A 14,426-nucleotide genomic window follows, 5' to 3' on the forward strand; every position below is an offset into this window, starting at 1 on the left:
TTATATAGCGCGAACTCGATCCGAAGGTATTGGAGCGCTTTACATAGCACCGTATTTACATTACACATTCAGGCACGGGGAGATTAAGTGATTTGCCCAGAATCACAGGATGTGGACGCGACCTCGAGGCTCGAACCCTGGTTTCCTGCACCAGAGGCGGCAGCGCAGCCGACGGACCACATCCCCTCCCCTAAATGGATTAATTCCCACCACCGACGCACGCCATCCAGGACAGGCGGGCCCAGGCAACGCTGGCCGCGGCTAAATTAAGTTGGTCAACAGCCTGCTAAGTGCTGGGCAAGGCCGCTGAGAGCGGCTCAAAGCAGCATGATGAGATCCCGCATGGCGACACTACCCATGACCTCAGGCCTACCTCTGGCATACTCGAGTCAGGCAGGCCTTCTGAGTCGCCGGCGAACCTGTGCAGAAGTATAGGAGCTGTCTAAGCTTCTCATGTCGGCACCTGCGCGTGGGATCCGATGCACAGCTGCCACAAGAAGTCATTCATTTTCAGGAGCCAGTACGAGTGCAGGTATGTTTTAAAGCAAACACTTCTGTGCAGTGCCATATGTATTTTTTAGACTACTTTTACAGCCTGCTGCATAACATGCACTGGTGCAATTACTCTTAGATAGTGCGGGCTTTTTAATGCTCACTCTCTCAAAAAGTATATATTTGAAATAAAACTGCCTCCAGCCGAATTGTGACCCCTAGGCTATGTGTACTTTAATCAAACTTTTCTCCTGAGGCTTGCATGCACCCCCATGCTTAATTGTGTCTCAATGATAATTGCTTAGACTAGCAATGCAACGTAGCTTCAGATTGTTAATAAATAACGGGCGGTGACGCACACCCTGCTGTTATCAACGAATTGATCTTTATCAAATTGCTCAGTATGTCCTTTTGAGATAAATCAAAAACAAATAGAGAGTTTCCCAGGTTTAACCAGAAGGGACCGGGTATGTAACAACGTTAAAAACTGTCAAATTTCCCTCATGGATTTACTCAAAAGTCTCCAACTACAGATTAAGGATCAATATATATTGAACCAAAGATAAGGAGTCCATAAGACTAAACACAACAAAGATAGAATGTATTGTTAGTTTATTCAATTTAAAAATTTGTTGTATACCTCAAATTGTATTACAATGATTTGTCCACAGTTATCAAAATACAATGGGGTAAACCATCTTCAAAAACAACAATCATATACAAAAAGTAACTCTCAATAACAGGTAAAATCAGTAATTGCACATAATTTAATCAAAAAACATTTTTTTAAAACATTCAATGTGAAAATCAAAAATGCATTACATACATATAAAATTGATTTAAAAACAAACCATGAGCTGAACATTGCAGGCATTGCCCTGTAGAAACGTAGACATGGCCGCCGGTTGTACAGTGGGGTGTCGGAGAGCATTCCATAAAGCATAGAACCCTGCGAATGCTGGTAATTTCTACGTTTTTATTTCTTTATTTGAAATGTTATACCACACGCAGACGATGTTAAAGTACTCTACAGATTTTTATTTTTACCAAAGAAATGATTCCAAATAATAAACATACATATTTACAAAGAAATGTTCAGGATGACGGCAGAGCATTTTGCAATTTGTAGATACATATTTTGAGAAATGCATCCAAGTCATATAAATCCATGTTAGCAAAGACGTGTTGTCTTATAGTGAACGTTAAGTAGTCAGTTTGTTCTTCACTCTACAATATTTGATTTAAGAATGACACTGCATATGTGGCGGTGCAGGTGCTGGAGAGAGCTGCAATTAAATGTCACAAACGTAAGTGTTAGTGTTAGGTGTTATGAGGCATGAATATGGATAAATAAAAAATCCATATTCTGGGTTATTGAGATGGAGTAAGGGTCTACTTTGGAGTTTGGCCGATGCTCAGACACAAATGTATTACAGGTGCATTTTAGCCTATAGCCTTTGTATACAGAGCACAGGATATGTGCCACTGTGTGGCAGAGTATTCCAAACACCAATCTCTAAATAAGGCCATACGATTTTTTTATGTTGAATTTCAGAGCTACAAGTATCAGTGCTTCTTTGTTTCTGGGGTTTCTGTTTTGCCCAGTGACGTGTAATTGCTGGTGCTAGGTAGGTTGGTGAAATGCTTTGAAGGTTATGCACACTGTCCTAAGTATGCAGTGTTTCTCTACTGGGAGCGAGCTCAGACATTCTCTAACTGATGAGCTGTGGTCTGCCCTTTTCCATGTTTGCAGTAAGCCTTGCTGCTGAGATTAATAACAATGTTGGGGAAGCCAGGCTCGATAGGCCAGTGAGTAGGGCAGTTTCACATACCTACCTGGTGACATCTAGACAATGGACAAAAGTTTGCAGATCTTGTTTTTAACATAAGGCACCACAGCATGCACAAATCTTGCACTGAAACAAGATCTGCCATTCTCGAGTTAGGGCACGAGATAGGGGTTGCCTTAAAGCTGGTATTAGTGTTGGAGTGACAGTCAATATTAGTGTTAGAAAGAATTAGGCTACAACTAGGATGAGGGTGATGGTTAGATGAATGGGATAGGGGTGGAACGAGGACTAGAATTATTAGCATCACTTGGATTAACAATAGGTTTAGAGATACATGTATGATTATGCTTAGATTGCGGGTTAGTTTTAAGGTTTGGATGAACACAAGTGTTTCGATTGGGTCTTACCGCAGGTTTGTGGTTAGGGTTTGTGTTCTAGGTTTAGAGTTACAGTTAAAGTAATTGAGCTAACAATTGTGCAAGGAGGAATCCAGACTCCTTAACACCCAGCCTCAGCACAGAGGCCAGCAATTTACAAATAAACATAGAATTGTCAGAGACTGTATCAAGCTCTGAAAACTATAAAGGGCCTACCACAGCAGGCTTCTTTTTTTGGTCACTCTGGTGAGACACTAAAAACACACACAACATGCGCCCTTCTTTAAAAATGCAAATGAGTAAAATATCTGGTTACCACATTATCAGGCCAATACCTGCCTTAATAATGTCCAGAGGGCTTGTGACACATTCATATGGGAGGGGGACTAGAATTTCGTTGAGTCAGAGAAGGTAATAACCAAGAGAAACAGGATTTTCAGAGTGGCGCCGCTGCCATCAGTGCTTCATCACTGAACTCACAATGTTGAACAAATATAAATAAAGCATGGTGTGTTCGCGCAGTGTCATTTATAGACAGCACAATCTGAAGTGGTCACAACTTGCAAAGACATACAATTTTACAGATAAAACTAATATAGCGCACAAACGATGTGTGGAAATCAGGTGTCAATCAATCAAACAAACAGGATTTGCATAGCGCTACTTATCACCTGTGAGGGTATCTAGGCGCTGGAGGGTGGGGACGGTGCTGCTGATTAGGGACGTTAATCGAATAACCATGTTTTTAGGAACTTCCTGAAATCCTGCAGGGTGGCAGTCTGTGTTCTCCTTTGTACTGCCGGTCACCGGTGTATTTAACTGTGTAGCCTTGGACGGTGTCATGTATGTGCATCTAACTTGCATGATCGAGGTAACTATTAGCTGCGGTACTATGTGTCTCTCGGTCCTTTTTCCCCAGCACCCCTCATCCCCCTCTCCAGGGGCGGCAATCTGAGGGATAGCCCCGGGCGCCACAAGCTCTAGCTACGCCTCTGCGTTGCAGGCCCCCAGGGGAGGGGTGGGGGGGTTGCACTGGGGGGTACCTATGGTATTCCTCTTCTTTGGCATACACAAGGTGGCAGGCACTGCACGGTGCCTGTCACATTGTGCATGCCAAAGCACAACATGCATATATTGCATTGCAGCGGGTGCTGCTTACAACACCGCCCAACACAATGTAATATATGTGGGATGAGACCGCCAGGGTGGCGGTCGTATCTAAATGCCACAGGCGGACCGCTGCAACCCTGGCGATCGGTCCCGTGTACCGTTACGGTGGCCCGCGGACAAAGTCCGCACGCCATCGTGATGGACCCCTTAGTTTTTATTTTCTAGTTCCCTACTTTTTTATTGGTACCTCCCTCATGTACTCTTTTCCCTCGCCTCCTTATCTTTTCTTAGTCCTTTCCTTCATCTGACCCATTCCTCTACCCTCTTCAGGTAGCAGTAGAAACAGAACAAACATTGCCACAACCATTTTTACTATATCAAATTTAAAAGTTAAAACCTGTACCTGTATGTTTTTTGGGAAATTAGTTATGCCAAAAGAATCAAAATATGTTAGTACTATTTGTAAAAACTTTTCAACACATTTTATTTTTAATTGTCGGATTCATTCCAAAAACATAATTCAGCTGAATATTATTCAAAATTATTTTCTTTATATAATTTTTATCAGGTGAATAACCACCTTACAACTACTGACCAAAGCACACAAACTTGTAGGCACCCATATACACAGTTCTACATGCACCTGTGAACACAAAACACCGGGCCTTGCAAACAGACCACTATACATACAGTTATCACCTGTACAACCAGCACACAGATGAAGCACAGGTAGGCCCATAGACCCTTCTAACAGAGGCAGATACATAGTGGTCAGGCAGAGGCATGGCAAGATCAATGCTTAATGATCGGGGTAGTTTAGGCAATATGTCCTGTTACTATTTAATAGTGGTCAATACCCATTCAGTGATTGGCCTCCCTTTCTGGTAATCACTTTTGCTTTCTAAAGGGAGACTTTAGTTACCATGTCCATCCAATCCTTGTCCTCTTTGGAATGGTCATAATTAAGTTCTAATGCAGCGAAACCTGCATGCCCCTTCCATCGCTGGCATCTGTGCATTTCTTTATAATTCACCTGTAAAACTACGATTCAGTGTTTGCACCCGCGAGGAGCATGTTACGTCTGAGTTTGCCAGCTCAAATAACAATATTCACAGCTCTGGATTACCTTTTACAAATCTTTGTTACCAAGTCTGCACTGGTTGAAACTCAGCCTCATTTTGAATGCTAATTAATCGTGCCCCAGGGCTTCCTTCAGAATTAATTTCTCTGTTCCTCTCTAGCAAGGCTCGTGTTCTTCAAGTATTCTTCATAGATACATGTGTGTCAGTTCAACTGGGACAAAAGAAGCAATTCAGGATCCAGAGAATGCACTGATTTGGTAAACAAAAATGGAGAACTGGAAAGAGGGTATTTTAGCGTATTTGGAGAGGTTTGGTAACCATGGTATCCATAGATACCCAGTGCAGCCTGCATGCGCTGCTGTGCCGAGTTAAATTTTGTACACTAAGCATACATGTAGAACTTACACAGTTGAACATTTTATGTAACTAAAACTAACAACAAAATTGGATTTATCAGTAACCTTGGGTCATAGAGTGGCGTGCTACTCACTGTATAAAGCACAGCAAAGCCTCCTCACCAGGGCCGGACTGTTCATTGCGAGCATCGTGTATTTCCCCGGGAGACTGGAAGGGTGGGGGCCAATTTTGCAGCAGTGGGGGCCGTTTTTGTTACTAGGGGCTGGTTTTGCAACAGTGCTGCTATATTGGACTCTGATCACAAAAGCAACAGGGGGGCTAGACCGTCAAAATTGCCAGGGCTGCTTTGGGTTCCCAGTCCGGCCCTGCCCCTCAGGGGTAGAAAGCGCTATATATGTGCAATTACAATTACTTAATGTGGTTAGTGTAGCAACCAGAAACATACGCTGAGAGTGTGTTATTTTAGTCTTCCTGCTTAGAAACCTTATCTGGTGTCCACATTTTACTGGAGAATTAAAGCAGGGTCTCGGGTAATACATCATCTCAATTGACCAATAAGAAAGAGCTGTTGAACACATTGACACTTTTTGCCACACTGTGGAAATTTAGCTCGCAAACTGAACATTATCTGCGCCATCTTGCCCCTCCCCAGCACCACGCACAAGCGAACGCACGGCTGCCATTTTAGGCACCCCACTCTCTCCCCGCTCACTCTCGACCGCCAGCGCTTTCCCCTGGCGCTGCAAGCATCCCCCGCGCGCTGGCCACCCCCGCTCTCTCATACAGACCATAAACCCTCTCCTTCTGCGCGACCCTGCTACGGAACCACTTCCAACCGACAACCCATACATGGTCATGCCTCTCCTTTGATAACCCCCTTCCTCTGCGCCCCATTGTCTGAACTGGTCCCAGGCCATCACCTAGCCCTGCGGATGCAGTTTATTGCCCCTACTGTAAGGGAAACACCCCACATCAAAGGGATTACAGTAGATCAAAGCCCCTACCCTCTGAGACCCGGCCGGCTGCACACACCCCCGGGAATTAGCGGAATTCCCTGCTGCGCGATAGCCATCTCCCACTGCGGGTAGGGTGGGAACTTCTACTGTATCTATGTGTGGGATCGGATCTGAGCCGGGGCTTCAGGGGATGTTCTTTCAGGCATCAAGGGAATCTCAAGAATATACTATGTGTAATAAAGCAATAAACCAGTGTATAAGAGACCAGGTCTCAGAGATGCAGTTAGAGCACCTCGTGACGATACCTTGCTGTCTGATCTGATGTGTTCTGCTCCGACGGAATAAAACTTTGTTTCCTGCCTTCCAGTCTCCGGCGCCTGCCTCTTTTATTGGTAAATTATCGAGTGGTATGAGAGGCGATTACCGCCGGGCAAATACTTGAAAGATTATCGACTGAAACTGCCGCTACCATTTAACAATTGGCGTCCCAAACGTGGGGCCCATCAGAGACACGTGGATCCAGTGGGAGAGGTCCCGACGACAGAGTGAACGACTGCAACGATCGGGAGAGCTCCTGCCCAATAGACCCTCGTCTGGCAGCCGATCATCCGAACTTCACTGGTTCCGAGCAGACCTCTCTCGAGTGATCTACGGTCCTGACTGGGAACCATCAGGAGTGCCGCGGCAAATACGGAGAATAGAGGACGATCGGGCGCTGGAGGCGGAAGACGAGAAACTGTCCACGCGGTCCGGGTAAGGTCGTGAAATACGACAAAAGTGCGAAATAATTGATTGATTGTTTGAATACTAGTATTGCTCATTGATTGTTCTCTTTGAGATATTCGCTGTCTACAAACGGGGAGGAGTAGAAATACTCTCTCTCTCTCCCTTTGCAGATAGTGAAGGGTAGGTAACGCAGACTTTTGTCCCCGTTGAAACCCGTTGTGCCTATCTTTATCTCCCCATTGATTGATTGTCCGAACATTGATTGTTTTGAAGAATAGTGCTTTTTGAGATATTCTCTGTTTGCAAATAACGTAGAATAGGAATATTCTGTCTAGTCTTTGCAAATAGTGAAGGGTAGGTAACGCAGACTTTTGTCCCCGTTGAAACCCGTCGTGCCTATCTTTATCTCCCCATTGATTGATTGATTGATTGTCCGAACACCAGTTGTTCGATATTGGTTCTTTGGAGGTATTCTCTGCTTACAAATAACGAGGAATAGAGATATTCTGTCTAGTCTTTGCAAGCAGTGAAAAGATAGGTAGTGCTGACTTTTGTCCCCGTTGAAACCCGTCATGCCTATCTTCTCCCCACTGATTGGTAGTTGGTTCTGCCCGGACCGCTTATTAGAGGTGAACCACCCGGCTCCACTGGAAGGCACCCCTAATAAGGACATGTTCACTAAATATGGACTAGTCGCCGTAGCTTATAGCAAGCTGTGGCATAAATATACCAAGAAGGACCCCGAAAGTCAGTGGCCACTGATGGGATCCTTCGACGACCATAAGATAGAAGCGCTAGAAATAGCTCTGCGTAGCAATAAGACGACGCCTACTATGCTTGACAGTATCGGCATGTGGCGCAAAGAAGCAACGCAACGGAAAAAGAGGGAAGAAGTAAAAGCAGAAAAGGAATTACGAAAGGCAGCTCACCTTGCCGCTAGAAAGTTAGAAGAAGACATAAAAGAGAGAAGGGAAACTAAACTAAGACAGGAACCCGAAACCTCAGGCCAGTACGCTGTTAGGACCCCTTCTTTGCTCTACCCTGAGTTGTCCTCCAAGCAGCGAACGAATGACGAGTTACTGTTAGGTCCTCCGATCATTTACATGCCCCCTCCGTATGCACCCTCCCAATCAATAGTACAACACCCACAACCCCCGAACACGAGCGAAAGCAGTACAAGGGCCTCGGCCCTCACGGCCTCCGCGCCGGCTGAGCCTCTTGTGCCGAACCCAACGTCGACTACAACGCTAGACGACCATGAGATAGGAAAGAAAGAGTCCACCAGAATGAATCGATTAACTAAGGATGAACGAACAGGAATCGACAAGATAGTAAAGGCACTGGTAGGATCCTTTTTGACCTTACAAAAACTAAAATAACGCTAGGAGTTAGCCCTTTGTGGGACATATGAAACCAAGGGAACGAGTCAAGCTCACGGTCGAGACGACCGCGAGGTAGCCCGACTCCATTACTCTCGCTACCTAAACATGTCTGCCCTACTGCCCACCCCGCCCAATAAGCATGACAAAATCCCGCACAAACGGAAGCCTGCTGACACCCACCATCGACGTCACCAAACTAGGGCTAGATCGCGCACAATTGGGCTATGTTAATTTTCCGATTGCACAGTAACCTCCTTGTGCTCGTCATCAAACCACAAATATGTACAAACACTCCAACGAAGTAATGTAGTTATAACATTTTAATAACTTATAGGATATAACAAACACACCAACAGGGTAAACAGGTTAAAACACGTTTTAAAACAACTATTTACATGACAGTCTGCTGCAACCTCCATCCCAAAGCCTTAACGTCCACGTGACACCGTCCTCGCCTCTCCTTCCTCGAAATTGCAACATTGGCCTGTTTTGGGCGGTCCCTCTTAGTTGACTTTGGGCTATAAAAGCCATGCAAAAATCCATTGACATCAGTGGCGAGCGATTGTGCGAATAGGCCGGAGGCTATACGAAGCGCCGAAGTTCTGGCAACACCAAGGCGGAGCCCGCCATGCTGTGCGGCCCTTTCCGCTTTCTCTTCTTCTTTCTTTAATGAGGGCTGGTGCCCTGGCGGGGGGAAGCGACGTGGACGGGCCTCCCCCACCTCCCCAGGTGGAGGCTCGCCGGGCACCCCAACCGTCTTTGACTCTCCGGCCAGCTTAGCTGCACCCAACCGTCTTTAATTCGCCGACCAGCTAAGCTGCACCCAACCGTCTTTCACTCACCGGCCAGCTAAGCTGCACCCAGCCATCTTTTTCATCGGCCTGCTGAATTTCACCCTGGCACGCTGTGCGGATCTTCCCAGTCACTTCTTCCTTCAATAACGGAGGGTGCCTTGGCGGGGGGAGGCGACGCGGACGGACCTCCCCCACCTCCCCAGGTGGAGGCTCGCCAGCAGATGAGGGCACCCCAAACCACACCTTTCACACGTCGGCCAGCTGAGTTGCGCCCTGCCACTTCATTCGCCGTTCGGCTGAGCCGGCACCCCTGCACGCGGCCGCCAGGCAACCACCCAAGCACCGGGTTCACCAGGACTGCCGCTAGCGCCCGACGTGAGGAGTGGGCCCCCGCAGCAAGGTAATCGGGGACCCACCCCGGTGGTGATACCATCCAAACTGCTGTCGTCACTGCTACTGGAATCACCCCGGTGGCAGCACCACCCGAACTGCTGCTGTTACTGCTGCTGGCTCCTCTCCGGTGACTGTACCGAAGAGCTGCTGCTACTGCTGCCCTTGAACTCCGGCGGTTGACCCCTCCGGTTCCAGGCCTGGCCCACCGTGAGACAATTCTGGACTCGAAAGCTTGTTTGCTAGGGCATGGGCCCCACCCTTGACAGAACGCTCCCCTCAGCCTTGCAGAATTGGTTGGAGTCATTTGACGTTCGACTCCTGCGGACTTCCGGTAAGGACAAAACCACCACCATTGCTCTTTTTGCCCCCGGGCGGCAGCCACCTTGCCTCCGCTTGATACAGTGAGACAGTAAAGCGTCGGCGGAAGAACCCGCCTGCTGCCCCGCCCTAAGAACAAACCGTGGCATTGCTACAAGGTTGCAGTGACGCCATGCTGACGCAAAGTTGACGCTAACGAAAGTTCTCGAACTGCCGAAAGGAATTCTGGTTCAACTGCTAATTCATGGAAAGACTTAGACTGTGCACTGACCCGACCCCGCCCTAAGATGGCGCTGATGTAGGAGTGGCCTACAACTCCTTGTGGCGTTCCAGTCACGTGACATTTGTGTTAAAAAAGAGATATATATATATATATATATATATGCGATGCTTACACACATGATGGTGGGAAAAAAGGGGGGGGGGGACCGATTTTTATGTTAATCCAGTGTTGCTCATGTTGCTCGACGCCTCTCACACCGTGGCCGGTCTATGGCGGCTGTAGGCCCGTACTTCCATACTGACATTGTTTTAAATAAAGGGCTTCTTAAAAGGGAATTACGAAATCAGTGTCATGACTAATCATCTGGGTTGTTGAAAGTTTTTTCTTTTAAATAAATGATTGTTACTCCTAAGCGAAAGCATACAGATAACACAGACACAATTTGCCTAAAAATCTTTTTGTTTAACGGAATTTGTACCCATCACGCCTGCCCTTTTTCCAAGAATTGTCAAATCAATAATGAACTATAACTTAAGGTATATGTCGCATGCAAGGTATGGTATCCTGCACCATAATACACGACCAATTGAGAAATACATGCACGACCAGGGAACGCGAATTTAGGAGATGAATGAACTAGAGCATCTTTGCCTCAAACTAAAGAATAATGGGTCCGTGGTATTACCCAACCCTGCGGCTAGCCTGGTACATGGTAGGTAGAACCTTTCGTGTCTGCGCGCGCTGGGGTATTTTGAGTACTGCACCTCCCTCCCCTCCCCTCTTATTTTCCCCTCTATAGGTCACGACGAAGTTCCGACTGAAGAGTGGAGTGGACATGGACCGAACCAAGTTCAATATCAGGGAAAACATAGACAAACGTTGTGAGATAGTGCGTAAAATTACAGACCACCATTGGGAACATGAAAAACTGTATGATATGATTGTGCGTGTGTACTACGATTATACGATATGAATGTGTATGCATTTCATGTTCGGGTCACTTGAAGAGAGCGTCATCGTATGATTGAGGTGCTCGTCCACCGATCAAAGGGAGGAAGAATAAAGGGTCAGACAACCCATAAGATAAACTACAAAATGCTAAAGGTACGCAGCATACATAGGAATAGAGGACAGGAAAGGAGAAGTCCCCGTGCTCGACGCAGCCCTGAGTCTCCGTCTTGATGCATGTACTGTCACACCCTATCTGGCATTTGTGTGTACGTGGTCACCGAATTTATGTCTTTTCCCCGCTTGTGTTTTCTTATATGGAACAGACCCATGCTACTCCATGTTGTGTGTGCACCAAGTGGCCTATTATCTTACCCATCTCTCTCTCTCTTGTTTTGTGTCGTATGTACGCCAAAGTAGCCTACTTGATGCACACCTCTCTCTCTCTCTCTCTCTCTCTCTCTCTCTCTCTCTCTCTCTCTCTCTCTCTCTCTCTCTCCTCTCTCTCTCTCTCTCTCCTCTCTCTCCTCTCTCTCTCTCTCTCTCTCTCTCTCTCTCTCTCTCTCTCTCTCTCTCTCTCTCTCTCTCTCTCTCTCTCTCTCTCTCTCTCTCTCTCTCTCTCTCTCTCTCTCTCTCTCTCTCTCTCTCTCTCTCTCTCTCTCTCTCTCTCTCTCTCTCTCTCTCTCTCTCTCTCTCTCTCTCTCTCTCTCTCTCTCTCTCTCTCTCTCTCTCTCTCTCTCTCTCTCTCTCTCTCTCTCTCACTCTCTCTCTCTCTCTCTCTCTCTCTCTCTCTCTCTCTCTCTCTCCCTCTCTCTCTCTCCCCCTCCCTCGCAAAAGGCTCTTTCTTGTCCTCCTTCTTCTTGAATAAATTAACGACATACACCTCTTTGGTAAGTGTATAATTGGCCCGAACACGGTGTTGTTCGAACAAAATTGACAGAAACAAAAACGACCATACTTTACCACGATTACTACCTCTCCTTTCTGCAAACGTTAAGCCTAATCGGCTGAGAAAGAAAGGACAGGTAAGACGACTGATGTCTCCCAATTTGACCCTCGACACGGGGACTATATGTCAGTGGTTTTTGTTCTTAAAGGACACCATCTCCACCACCCAGAATCACTCCTGACCAATTAGCCCGAAATAGAATGTCTAAAGCACCCTGTTCTCCCAGAAATAACTCCAGCCCTATACTAAGCCGTCTCAGAGTATCCCGAACGAAACAACTGATGGCCCTGTTTTAAGCTAATAAAGGGTCACCTACTGTATGAAAAGGATACTCATGAACGCATGACAGTAGCACCTCGCACTTACGGGTACTACCAAACCTTGTATTATAAGGCGCAGGAACCGACACCTAGAAGGCCAGACGATGGACAGGGACACCCACAGAACCCCGCACCACAGCAGTAATTAATAGATTAGTAACACGCACATTAACATCAGAGTTAATAGGCACCAATCATGTAGTAACAGATAAGAGCATTTCCGCAACTACTCAGTGGTTGGGAGAGAGAATGAAGTATGTAAATGTCTTCCCTGCCAAGATCTCTAAGACTTTCGTTTCTTATAACCTATTCAAGGATAACCTGCAGCCATCGGAAGAAAGGGGTCGGATGTGACGCACAGTCTGGCTGCGGATCATAAAACATCTATGACATCGACCAAGGGGGAAGCGACGAAGCAACAAGAGTGTGAGACGAGGCACCATTATCAGAACGATGAGCGCGAAGGGCTACATCGAGGCCCCTGCTCACTGACCAGCGTGCCTGAAGTCTTAACCCGTCGGGCCCGATTGATGGGCCCAGTGCTGAAAAGATTCTGCTCTCCTTGGTCCGCATTTTTGATCCGATCCCATGCCACCCCATTCTCTCTTCCTCTTTCATTTGGACTATGACTTTGACCTACTACCGAGGAACAAAAGGCCGGCACCCTGTCTCAAAAGTACCTGTGGTGAACTGTGTTAAGGAACAGGACTGTGATCAAAGAACAGTGAGTGGTCACACCCTGCCACGTGAAGAAATCGGATTTGAGCTGGACCTTAGTTCCACCGCCGGTGCTCAACAGTGCCAACGAAAGAAGAACAACAATGAGAGCTTACCAGTGATAGCTCTTTATAAACAAGGACACTGGAAAGAAGAACCCATGTCAAAGTTGAAAATCCTCTCCCAACCACCTTATTATATTAACTATCTTCTTATCAAGTTTTCATGATGTTGCATCAATCACCTCCGACTGTACACTGAGAAGTTAAGAAAATGTAACTTTGTATAGTAACATTCATACAACACCAGCCATGTACACAACTATACTGCAACTTTGAATGTACTTCCTCCTCGCCTACTTTATCAAACTGTATGAGACAATGTACAAATGTGTCAGATTACTCCTGCCTACCCTAAAACGACTCTGTATCTTTAAAATGTGTGACGAACATTGACGATACTGTAACTGAAAGGCTAACAAAGGCGAATATTGGCCGGACAAGCTGGCGAGATATGTTAAAAGGGAGGACTGTGGAAATTTAGCTCGCAAACTGAACATTGTCTGCGCCATCTTGCCCCTCCCCAGCACCACGCACAAGCGAACGCACGGCTGCCATTTTAGGCACCCCACTCTCTCCCCGCTCACTCTCGACCGCCAGCGCTTTCCCCTGGCGCTGCAAGCATCCCCCGCGTGCTGGCCACCCCCGCTCTCTCATACAGACCATAAACCCTCTCCTTCTGCGCGACCCTGCTACGGAACCACTTCCAACCGACAACCCATACATGGTCATGCCTCTCCTTTGATAACCCCCTTCCTCTGCGCCCCATTGTCTGAACTGGTCCCAGGCCATCACCTAGCCCTGCGGATGCAGTTTATTGCCCCTACTGTAAGGGAAACACCCCACATCAAAGGGATTACAGTAGATCAAAGCCCCTACCCTCTGAGACCCGGCCGGCTGCACACACCCCCGGGAATTAGCGGAATTCCCTGCTGCGCGATAGCCATCTCCCACTGCGGGTAGGGTGGGAACTTCTACTGTATCTATGTGTGGGATCGGATCTGAGCCGGGGCTTCAGGGGATGTTCTTTCAGGCATCAAGGGAATCTCAAGAATATACTATGTGTAATAAAGCAATAAACCAGTGTATAAGAGACCAGGTCTCAGAGATGCAGTTAGAGCACCTCGTGACGATACCTTGCTGTCTGATCTGATGTGTTCTGCTCCGACGGAATAAAACTTTGTTTCCTGCCTTCCAGTCTCCGGCGCCTGCCTCTTTTATTGGTAAATTATCGAGTGGTATGAGAGGCGATTACCGCCGGGCAAATACTTGAAAGATTATCGACTGAAACTGCCGCTACCATTTAACAACACTCTGGGGCATATCAGCAAGGCCGGCGATAATTATCGCTCAGCGCTCTTAGCGTGAGCATAATTATCGCCGGCCAACTCTGAATTTTATCGCGGAGATAGCATGTTATTAGCAACGCTTAT

Source organism: Triturus cristatus, chromosome 4_2, assembly GCF_964204655.1.
Source record: "Triturus cristatus chromosome 4_2, aTriCri1.1, whole genome shotgun sequence".
Lineage (NCBI taxonomy): Eukaryota > Metazoa > Chordata > Amphibia > Caudata > Salamandridae > Triturus > Triturus cristatus.